Source organism: Triticum dicoccoides, chromosome 7A (assembly GCF_002162155.2).
Source record: "Triticum dicoccoides isolate Atlit2015 ecotype Zavitan chromosome 7A, WEW_v2.0, whole genome shotgun sequence".
Classification (NCBI taxonomy): Eukaryota; Viridiplantae; Streptophyta; class Magnoliopsida; order Poales; family Poaceae; genus Triticum; species Triticum dicoccoides.
The window spans coordinates 19836174-19845605 of NC_041392.1; positions in this window are offsets into that span (position 1 = coordinate 19836174).

Genomic DNA, 9432 nt, shown 5'->3' on the forward strand with positions numbered 1-9432 from the left:
AGAGAGAGAGAGAGAGAGAAAGTTATCCTAGCCACTAATCGTCTTGTGAAAACTAAGTAGTCACTTAATTTCCATATATGTATAGCCATCCTACTAGTTAATATACTCCCTGAAAAATATGTATACTCCCTCAAAGAAAAAAAAACGTAGTACTACCTAGCTAGTGGAGGTATCTATCTATATATTGCAAAGTGCAAACAAGGGAGAGTGTGGGTTGGTCTTCCTTGTGTTGTACTACCTGCTTGTATCCCATTCTGATTATGCACCACTATGTAAGACCATCTCGATCGATCTACCACTTTCCCCTGGTATCCATCCATCCTCTTACTCCCCAAAAAACTCATCCTCTTACTACCGGGTGTAGTTACACCCATTTCTCATATACTATCATGTGGTAGTATATACTCTACTTTATTATTTTTAATATGCTTATATAATATATGATATATCTAAGATACTCCAAAGTGAATTATATGAAAAAATTGCAAATGAGCCCATAGTTTTATTGTATTTGTGAACTACATACATATTTGTACGCGAAATGAAGTATGCACAAAATATGATACATACTACCAAAAGTAGTATGTATACTGCCTAAACATTCTTATATACTCCCTCCGTCCCAAAATTCATGTCTTACATTTGTGTAAATATGGATGTATCAAGTTACGTTTTAGTATTAGATACATCCCTAGACTAATCTAAGATAAGAATTTTGAGACAGAGGAAGTACTACATACTACGCGTACTTACTCTTCGATGTGATAGATGGTATCTAGAACATATAAAACAATAGTGAGAGTAACTACATCCCGTATATATATATGTATATATGTATATATGTATATATATATATATATATATATATATATATATATATATATATATATATATATATATATATATATATATATATATATATTCTCATAACTACGTGACTTGTCCCAGCAGTAGTAGTTGAACTTCCCTGAGTGCTAGGTTGAACTTCCGCAAACATTGCCCAAATGGGCCTTGCGATATACCGTTGGAAAGCTATGGACACGAGTATCATGACCCAAGTTAAATTTTTTGGCAAATTCTACGCGGTTTAAGAACAGTTTTGCAAACTGTTTTTTCTTCCTACAAAAAACGTGAATCGTATTTTTGATCGCATTTCTAAACTGTTTATCGGAATGAGATAAATGATATGGCGTTGGACAGCCGCTGCAAATCCGCTCCTTCCACATGTAGACAGTTTCTCTAATTCCCTATGGTTAAAGAGTAATTTGAAAAATTGTAGAATTTCGTAAACCGAACAGGCGGGTTCATATTTTCTATGTCGTTTCTAAATGGCAAATACAATTGAGGTAAATGGTATGGAGTTGGGAAGCTTACCAAAATTTGCTTCTTTTTCATGTATAAAGTTTTTTCTAATTTTGAACTTTTTAAGAGTAATTTAGAAAACGGTCCAAGTTCCATCGAGTTCGTATTTTGGAGCTAATTTTTAAACCGTATGTCCGAATATAGCAAATGATATGGCGTTGAAAAGCTTCAGGAAATGAGAAACTTTTTTTAATATATTGTTTCTCCCAATTATTTACGTTTTAAAGTCAATTTTGAAAATGGTTAAAATGTTTTTTAGTCATAATTTTTGCAAACTTTGTAGGAATAGGGCAAATAATATACTGTTGGATAGCTATCAAAAATGAAAAAAAATCGTATGTAAAGTTATCTCTAATTCCCAGCCATTTTCAAGTAATTTAGAAAATGGTGAGATCATGATTTCTTCCTTCATCGCGAAAGTAAATGCACTGCGTGAAGTACTTGAACTTCTGTGGCAGTTCTATTTGAACTTCACTCTGTTTTTGGCGTGTTGTTTTCTGCCCGTAACTCCCAAACCACTTACCGGAATTGAGCAAATGATATATCGATGGAAAGCTGTTGGAAACACGCAATTTTCCTGTGTTGATCAATTTTTCATACGGTGATGGTTCAATGGCATTTTTTAATACATAAAAATGTGTTTTAAACGGTATACATGAAAATTTTAAACCGTTCGTCGAAATGTAGCACATAAAAAACCATTGGAAAGCTTCTGAATAACAGCAAGTTTTTCATGTAGACAGGTGTAGCAATTCGTTGCCGTTTGAGAGCAGTTTTTTTAATGGCAAAACAATGTTGTTTTTTGCCCTTTTTTTCAACATGTAAATGAACGACGGTCTTCTCGCATATGAATTTTTAACTATGCAAGGAGGAGCACGTGAATTTATTGCAACAAGCTTTTTAAGATTCTAGTTTTCTATTCTTATATTCTTATCTGAAACGCTTTTCGTGTAGTAGTTGATCTTTCCGCTGTTTTCACCTTGAACTTCTGTCACATATTTTTGTTCAACCTGTCTCACAAGAATTTTTGAACTTTTCTCTGGCTGAGCACTTGAACTTATAGCAACAAAACTTTTAGCCTTTGCTTTTTCATTGTTTGTTTTCATACAAATGCACACCGTGTAGTACGTGAACTTCTAGCAGTTTTCAATCTGAACTTCTCTCGGTTATGCGAAAGTATCTGAGTTTTTTATAGACATTGAACCGCTCTACCTTTTTTATTTGAACTTCATTGTGTAGTTTTAGAAACGTGAAAATTGGAGGTTTTTAGAAACATTGAACTTCTTCGTTATTTCAAAATTGAACTTACTGGTTTTATTCTTGAGTAACTAGAAACATTCGTTTTTTCCAAATAAATATCAAACTGCTCCACTTTTTCGAATTGAACTTCTTGGTTTCATTCTCTAGTAACGTTTCTTTTTTCTATATCAGGGAGTAAATTGAACATCTTTGCACCTTTTTTTAACTTCACTTACAGTTTTTTTATTCTTCGAAATTCTTGGGACATAGTATATGAACTTCTACGTACCCACAATATTCTTGTGTTTTTCCCTCTTAAATCTCTGTTATTTTTTGCACATGGACTTTTTCTTGATATTCTCATTTTTTTTGAAGTTTCACGTTTGTCAAAAATGAACTATTGGATATTTTTCTTATCTTTTTGTGTTTCTTTGGTTGAACTTTCCGGCTCTTACATACTATTTTTTCTTCTCTGAATTTTTGTGTGGTTTCATACCTGAACTTATAGTTTTCTGTTCTTTGAACTTCCTAGCCATAGTATATGTGGGCAAGCGCTACGTAACATACATACAAATGAGTACTAGATGGAAGACTCTTTTTTTGTAACTCACATGACAAGAATGCGTGTGAAAAACTGATCCTTTGTTTTCATATTGCCAATTGAATAGGACATGAAACAAGCAAGCATAGTTTATGCTTTGTACAGAGAACACATTAACGACAAGAGCGTTGCTATACACACGACATACCTTGGACGATTTGTGGACGATAGTAGTGATCCAACCGTACCAGCGTTGAACAAAGTGCAGGCCCATCGCTAGATCAAGGATCGTGCAGTGTTCGACTGGCATGCATCGGCTGCGGAGTAGTTCCGTAACGACAATGAGCGTTGTTATACACATGACATACAATTCAGAGGAAGACACACGCGCACTAAGTGCCTGAGAAAGAAATACTTTTTACTATAATTGATGGTTTCTATCCACCACCCACCGCTATATAGTATCCACTCTCTCTCTCTCTCTCTCTCTCTCTCTCTCTCTCTCTCTCTCTCTATTCTCATTTTCTTTAACCACGGACAGCAGCAGTGCTAATCTCTAACAGAAATATCTCTTTTTTCATGTTGAACAGCAGCAACAGCGTACCAATAGCAGCCAGAAAACGGCAGTGACTGCAGTTCAACCCCTCCTTGTATCTTCACTTCTTCCCCTCCTTTTTCTCTTGGCAGCTTATAGCCAAGGCACCACGGTGCTCAATATAAGTTTCATGTAATTGACCTCTTGGTCCCCAGGCTTAAGCCTATTCTGAAATATATAAGGTAGAGCGACATCTACCTTTCATTTCAAAAAAATGCAGTTCAGTCAAAACGGCATGGTGGAAGAGGGTGGATTGCGGCTATGAACTTACCGGGGTTGCGTCATTGAACGGCCTAGGCACAACGTTGGTGCAGCCCAACCGGGGATGAGGATGTGTGGTGGCTGGGGAGCGTTGTCGGGGGCAGTGGGGAGGAGGCGAAGGGCGAGAGACGCCGTCGTGGGTTGGCGGCGTGTGGCACCTCGGGGGAGGCCTGCATTCCATGGCTGAGGAGACCAGGCGGCGGCATGGCGATGGCTCCGGTTGTGGCGTCCAGCGAGAATGGATCCAGGGAGAAACAAGGCTCATGGTTGGGCGCCGTCAATATCGTCGGCGGGTGGATCCGGAGAAGCATGCAGTGGTGGCAACGTGATCCCGGAAGGCAGGCGGCGGAGGCAGCGCGATCCGGGGAGGTAGGCGACGGAGGCGGCGCAATCCGGGGAGGAAGGCGACGGAGGCGGCGCAATCCGGGGAGGGAATCATGGAAGCGGTGAGATGGGCTTTTTTATTCTTGTTACCGATTCAATTTTGGTTTCTCTGGATCTCCGGAACACCTCGTCGCGCCATATGACAAATTATATCTACCACCAGTGGTAGTTAGCACCACTTGAGATTTGTATGTTGTATGTAGTATCTACCAAATCGGAAAGTATGTAGGCGTAGTATATAGTATATAAAAATATTTAGGTACTATAGATAGTACTTTTTAGGTAGTATGCATCGTATTTTCAGTATGCTTTATTTTACGTACAAATATGTACGTATTTCACAAATATAATAAAAATCATGGGCCAACTTGCAATTTTTTCATGTTACCCACTTTGAATTATCTTATATATAATATATGAACATAGTTATAATAAAAAAGTAGTATGTAAAATACCATATGATAGTATATGAGACACGTGAGGTAACCACCACCAGATGGTAGGATGGATTTTTTCTATATAAATAGGACAGTACTATTCTAATCTCAGGATTAGAATAGTTATTTAGATCACGGTCGGCCCTATACAGGGCCCCGACGACACGTTTCGGAACTCACCTCCGTTTCCACCGGCCGAAGCCCCCGAGCCCCCACCCCACACGATGTGCCCCTCGCACCACCCCACCGCGCGAGATCCCGCCCCTGCCCAATTCCCCCACCCGATCCCATCTTCCACCGGAGCCGCCGCCCCCACCCACGGGCGCTGCCATCCGCCGGCCGCAGCCGTCCCTGGATCCCCGCGCGCCGCCATACCATCCGCCGCATCCCAGTTCCTCCACCTGCAGCCGACACTGCCATGGCCGCCAGCGCCGCCCCGCACCCTCCCGGAGACGCGCGCCGCCGTGCGCCAAGCGGGGAACCTGCCCAGCAATGACGTCGGCAGCCACCGCGGTTCGCCTGCCGCCAACGGTAGGCTTCGCCGACGCGGCCCACCGCCGTCCCCTCGGGCTACCAGGCAGATGCGGATCCTCCTCAGCAACCACCTCCATTCCCGTTTCCTGCTAGCGCCGCCATGGATCCTCCCCATCACGTTGTTGTCCAAGATCCAGAAGATGGGGATTGACTCCCCTGCGAACACGACGACCCCTCTCCCGACAGCCTGCCTTCCCCTCCGACGTCCCTTTCTTTCCCTCAGATCCGTTGCCGGACCCGACAAAAAATCTCTTTTTGCTGCCCTCCATCCCGACTACCTCCCTTCCACCCGCCCCAACCTTGGCATGACCTTCCCTGCACTCCGGCGTGACCTTCCCTCCCCTCTGATGCAGCCTGCCCTCTACCCCTGTTTTTGTTCTTTGTTCATCTTATTTGTCAAAAAAGAATGATCGAAAATGGATTCTGAACTTCTTGTGAGATGGATAGTGAATCCCTGAAAGATTCTGACTCGAACAGAATTATTTTGCTCATGATTTCCTTGTCATGTGGATTACACGACTTGATTTTTGTGCATTTTACTAGTCTTTTATACACTTCCATACAAAGATGTCCAAACTGATGGAATTCATAAATTGTGCACGCTCCATTTCATTGTATAGAAAAAAGCAAAAGTTATATATGGGGGACTTGCTAGTTCATACTAGGCAAAAAGGAAAATTTTTTGAGAGCAGTACACCTGTGTTCGTGTTTCTGTCGAACTTCAGCTACTATTCTTTTTTATTTTTTTGCTTGATTTTGATCTAACCATGGACCCCCTGTTGACCTCTTTCCCAATTTTTTACATGACATGAACTTCCGCTACTATATCAGTTTTTCCTTGGAGATTTCAACTCCGATCAGTGCTCTTTCTGTGGTGATAGTAGAAATTTCATTATACATAGAACGCAAAAAAGAAGGCTCGGAAATACCAATGATAGAAGTTCGTGTATATAAAGGTTGATGCTTCGCATGTTGCGTGTATACATGGAGCACACAAGCAATCATGTTGTGCCATCACTGAGTAGAAGTTCAACAAGAAAACCTGCAGCAGTTCTATTAGTATAATCCCGTGAGGAAAAGAAGTTGACAACAACAAAAAACGCCATTTTTGTGGCAAAATTATTCAAAAAAGTATGGTGGATTTTTTCGTTACTAAAAGAAATAAAACCAAGAAGTTCAAAACAATTCCCATGGATTTTGATGGAATTTTCTAATTTATTAAAAAATAGAAGTTCAATTTAAAATAGATGAGCGTTCGATCTTTATTACAAACCTATAATTTTTTCGTTACTAAGAGAAATAAAACCAAGAAGTTCAAATTTAAAGAATGGAGCAGTTTGATATTATTTTAAAAACCTGGATTTTTTTGTTACTAAAGCATAAAACCAATAAGTTCAATTAAAAAACTAAAGTTCAATTTAAAAAAGCATAGCAGTTTGATATTTATCTAAAAGCTCATATTTTTCCGATTACTGAAGAATAAAACCAATAAGTTTAATTCAAAATAATGAAGAAGTTCGATGTTTCAAACAAAACTCCAATTTTCACATTTCTAAAAAATACAGAAAGAAGTTCAAATAAAAAAGTTAGAGCGGTTCGATGTCTATAAAAAACTCAATTTTTTCTGTTACTAAAGTGGAACAAAGAGAAGTTCAAATGGATAATAGCCAAAAGTTCATGTACTGCATGGGTGTGCGTTTCGCATAAGAAAAAAAAGAATAAAAAGGTGAAGTCCAAAATTTTGTTGCTAGAAGTTCAAGTGCTCCGCCCCGAGAAAGTTCATACATTCTTGTGAGAGAGGTTGAACAAAAATATGTGACAGAAGTTCAAGATGAAAACAGCGGGAAGTTCAACTACTACACGAATTACGTTTCAGATAGGAATATAAGAATAGAAAACAAAAAAACTTAAAAGGTTTGTTGCAAGAAGTTCACGTGCTCCTCCCAGTGAAGTTCAAGATCTCTAGTGCGAGACGTCCAACCTTCAATTATATGTGAAGTTCAACGTGATAACAGCCAGAAGTTCACTTACTACATGGTGTGTATTTCATATAAGAAAAATACAATAAAGTGAAATAGAGTGAAGCTTGATGACCCACAATTATAGGGGATCTATCGTAGTCCTTTCGATAAGTAAGAGTGTCGAACCCAACGAGGAGCAGAAGGAAATGATAAGCGGTTTTCAGCAAGGTATTCTCTGCAAGTACTGAAATAAGTGGTAACAGGTAGTTTTGTGATAAGATAATTTGTAACGAGCAACAAGTAACAAAAGTAAATAAAGTGCAGCAAGGTGTCCCAATCCTTTTTGTAGCAAAGGACAAGCCTGGACAAACTCTTATATAAGGAAAAGCGCTCCCGAGGACACATGGGAATATCGTCAAGCTAGTTTTCATCACGTTCATATGATTCGCGTTTGGTACTTTGATAATTTGATATGTGGGTGGACCAGTGCTTGGGTTCTGTTCTTACTTGAACAAGCATCCCACTTATGATAAACCTCTATTGCAAGCATCCGCAACTACAACAAAAGTATTAAGGTAAACCTAACCATAGCATGAAACATATGGATCCAAATCAGCCCCTTACGAAGCAACACATAAACTAGGGTTTAAGCTTCTGTCACTCTAGCAACCCATCATCTACTTATTACTTCCCAATGCCTTCCTCTAGGCCCAAATAATGGTGAAGTGTTATGTAGTCGACGTTCACATAACACCACTAGAGGCTAGACAACATACATCTCATCAAAATATCAAATGAATTCCAAATTCACATGACTACTAATAGCAAGACTTCTCCCATGTACTCAGGAACAAACATAACTACTCACAAAGCATATTCATGTTCATAATCAGAGGGGTATTAATATGCATAAAGGATCTGAACATATGATCTTTCACCAAATAAACCAACTAGCATTAACTACAAGGAGTAATCAACACTACTAGCAACTTACTAGCACCAATCCCGGACTTGGAGACAAGAATTGGATACAAGAGATGAACTAGGCTTTTGAGATGAGATGGTGCTGGTGAAGATGTTGATGGAGATTGCCCTCTCCCGATGAGAGGAGCGTTGGTGATGACGATGGCGATGATTTCCCCCTCCCGGAGGGAAGTGTCCCCAGCAAAACAGCTCTACCGGAGCCCTAGATTGGTTCCGCCAAGGTTCCGCCTCGTGGCGACGGAGTCTCGTCCCGAAAGGTTGCTTCTTGTTTTTTCCACGACAAAAGACTTCATATATCAGAAGATGAGCATCGGAGAGCCACCAGGGGGCCCATGAGGTCGGGGGCGCACCCTAGGGGGGCGCCCCCCACCCTCGTGGATAGGGTGTGGGCCCCCTGGTCTTCATCTTTGGCAAGGATTTTTTATTATTTATTATAAGATATTCCGTGGAGTTTCAGGACTTTTGGAGTTGTGCAGAATAGGTCTATAATATTTGCTCCTTTTCCAGCCCACAATTCCAGCTGTCGGCATTCTCCCTCCTTATGTAAACCTTGTAAAATAAGAGAGAATAGCCATAAGTATTGTGACATAATGTGAAATAACAGCCCATAATGCAATAAATATCGATATAAAAGCATGATGCAAAATGGACGTATCAACTCCCCCAAGCTTAGACCTCGCTTGTCCTCAAGCAAAAGCCGATAACAATAAATATGTCCCCATGTTTAGAGGTAGAGGCGTCGATAAAAATAAAATACGGACATGAAGGCATCATGATTATTCTCATAACAGCAACATATATAGATATCGACATATGATTACTTATGTTCAAGTGATGATCTATTCACAATGCACAAGTATGAATCAGAAATCTTATTGAGAACCAACAAACTATAACCTCAGTCATTGAAGCAATTGCAATTTATCATAACATCAGAAAGAGTCTATATCAGAGCTAAAAAGCAAGTCCACATACTCAACTATCATCTAGTCCTTCATAATTGGTAACACTCACGCAATACTTGTGGTTACGGAGTTTTAATCGGACACAGAGAAAGATAGGGGCTTATAGTTTAGCCCCACAACCTTTTACCTTGTGGGTAATGTCAACAATAATAACTCATGTTCCCCTACA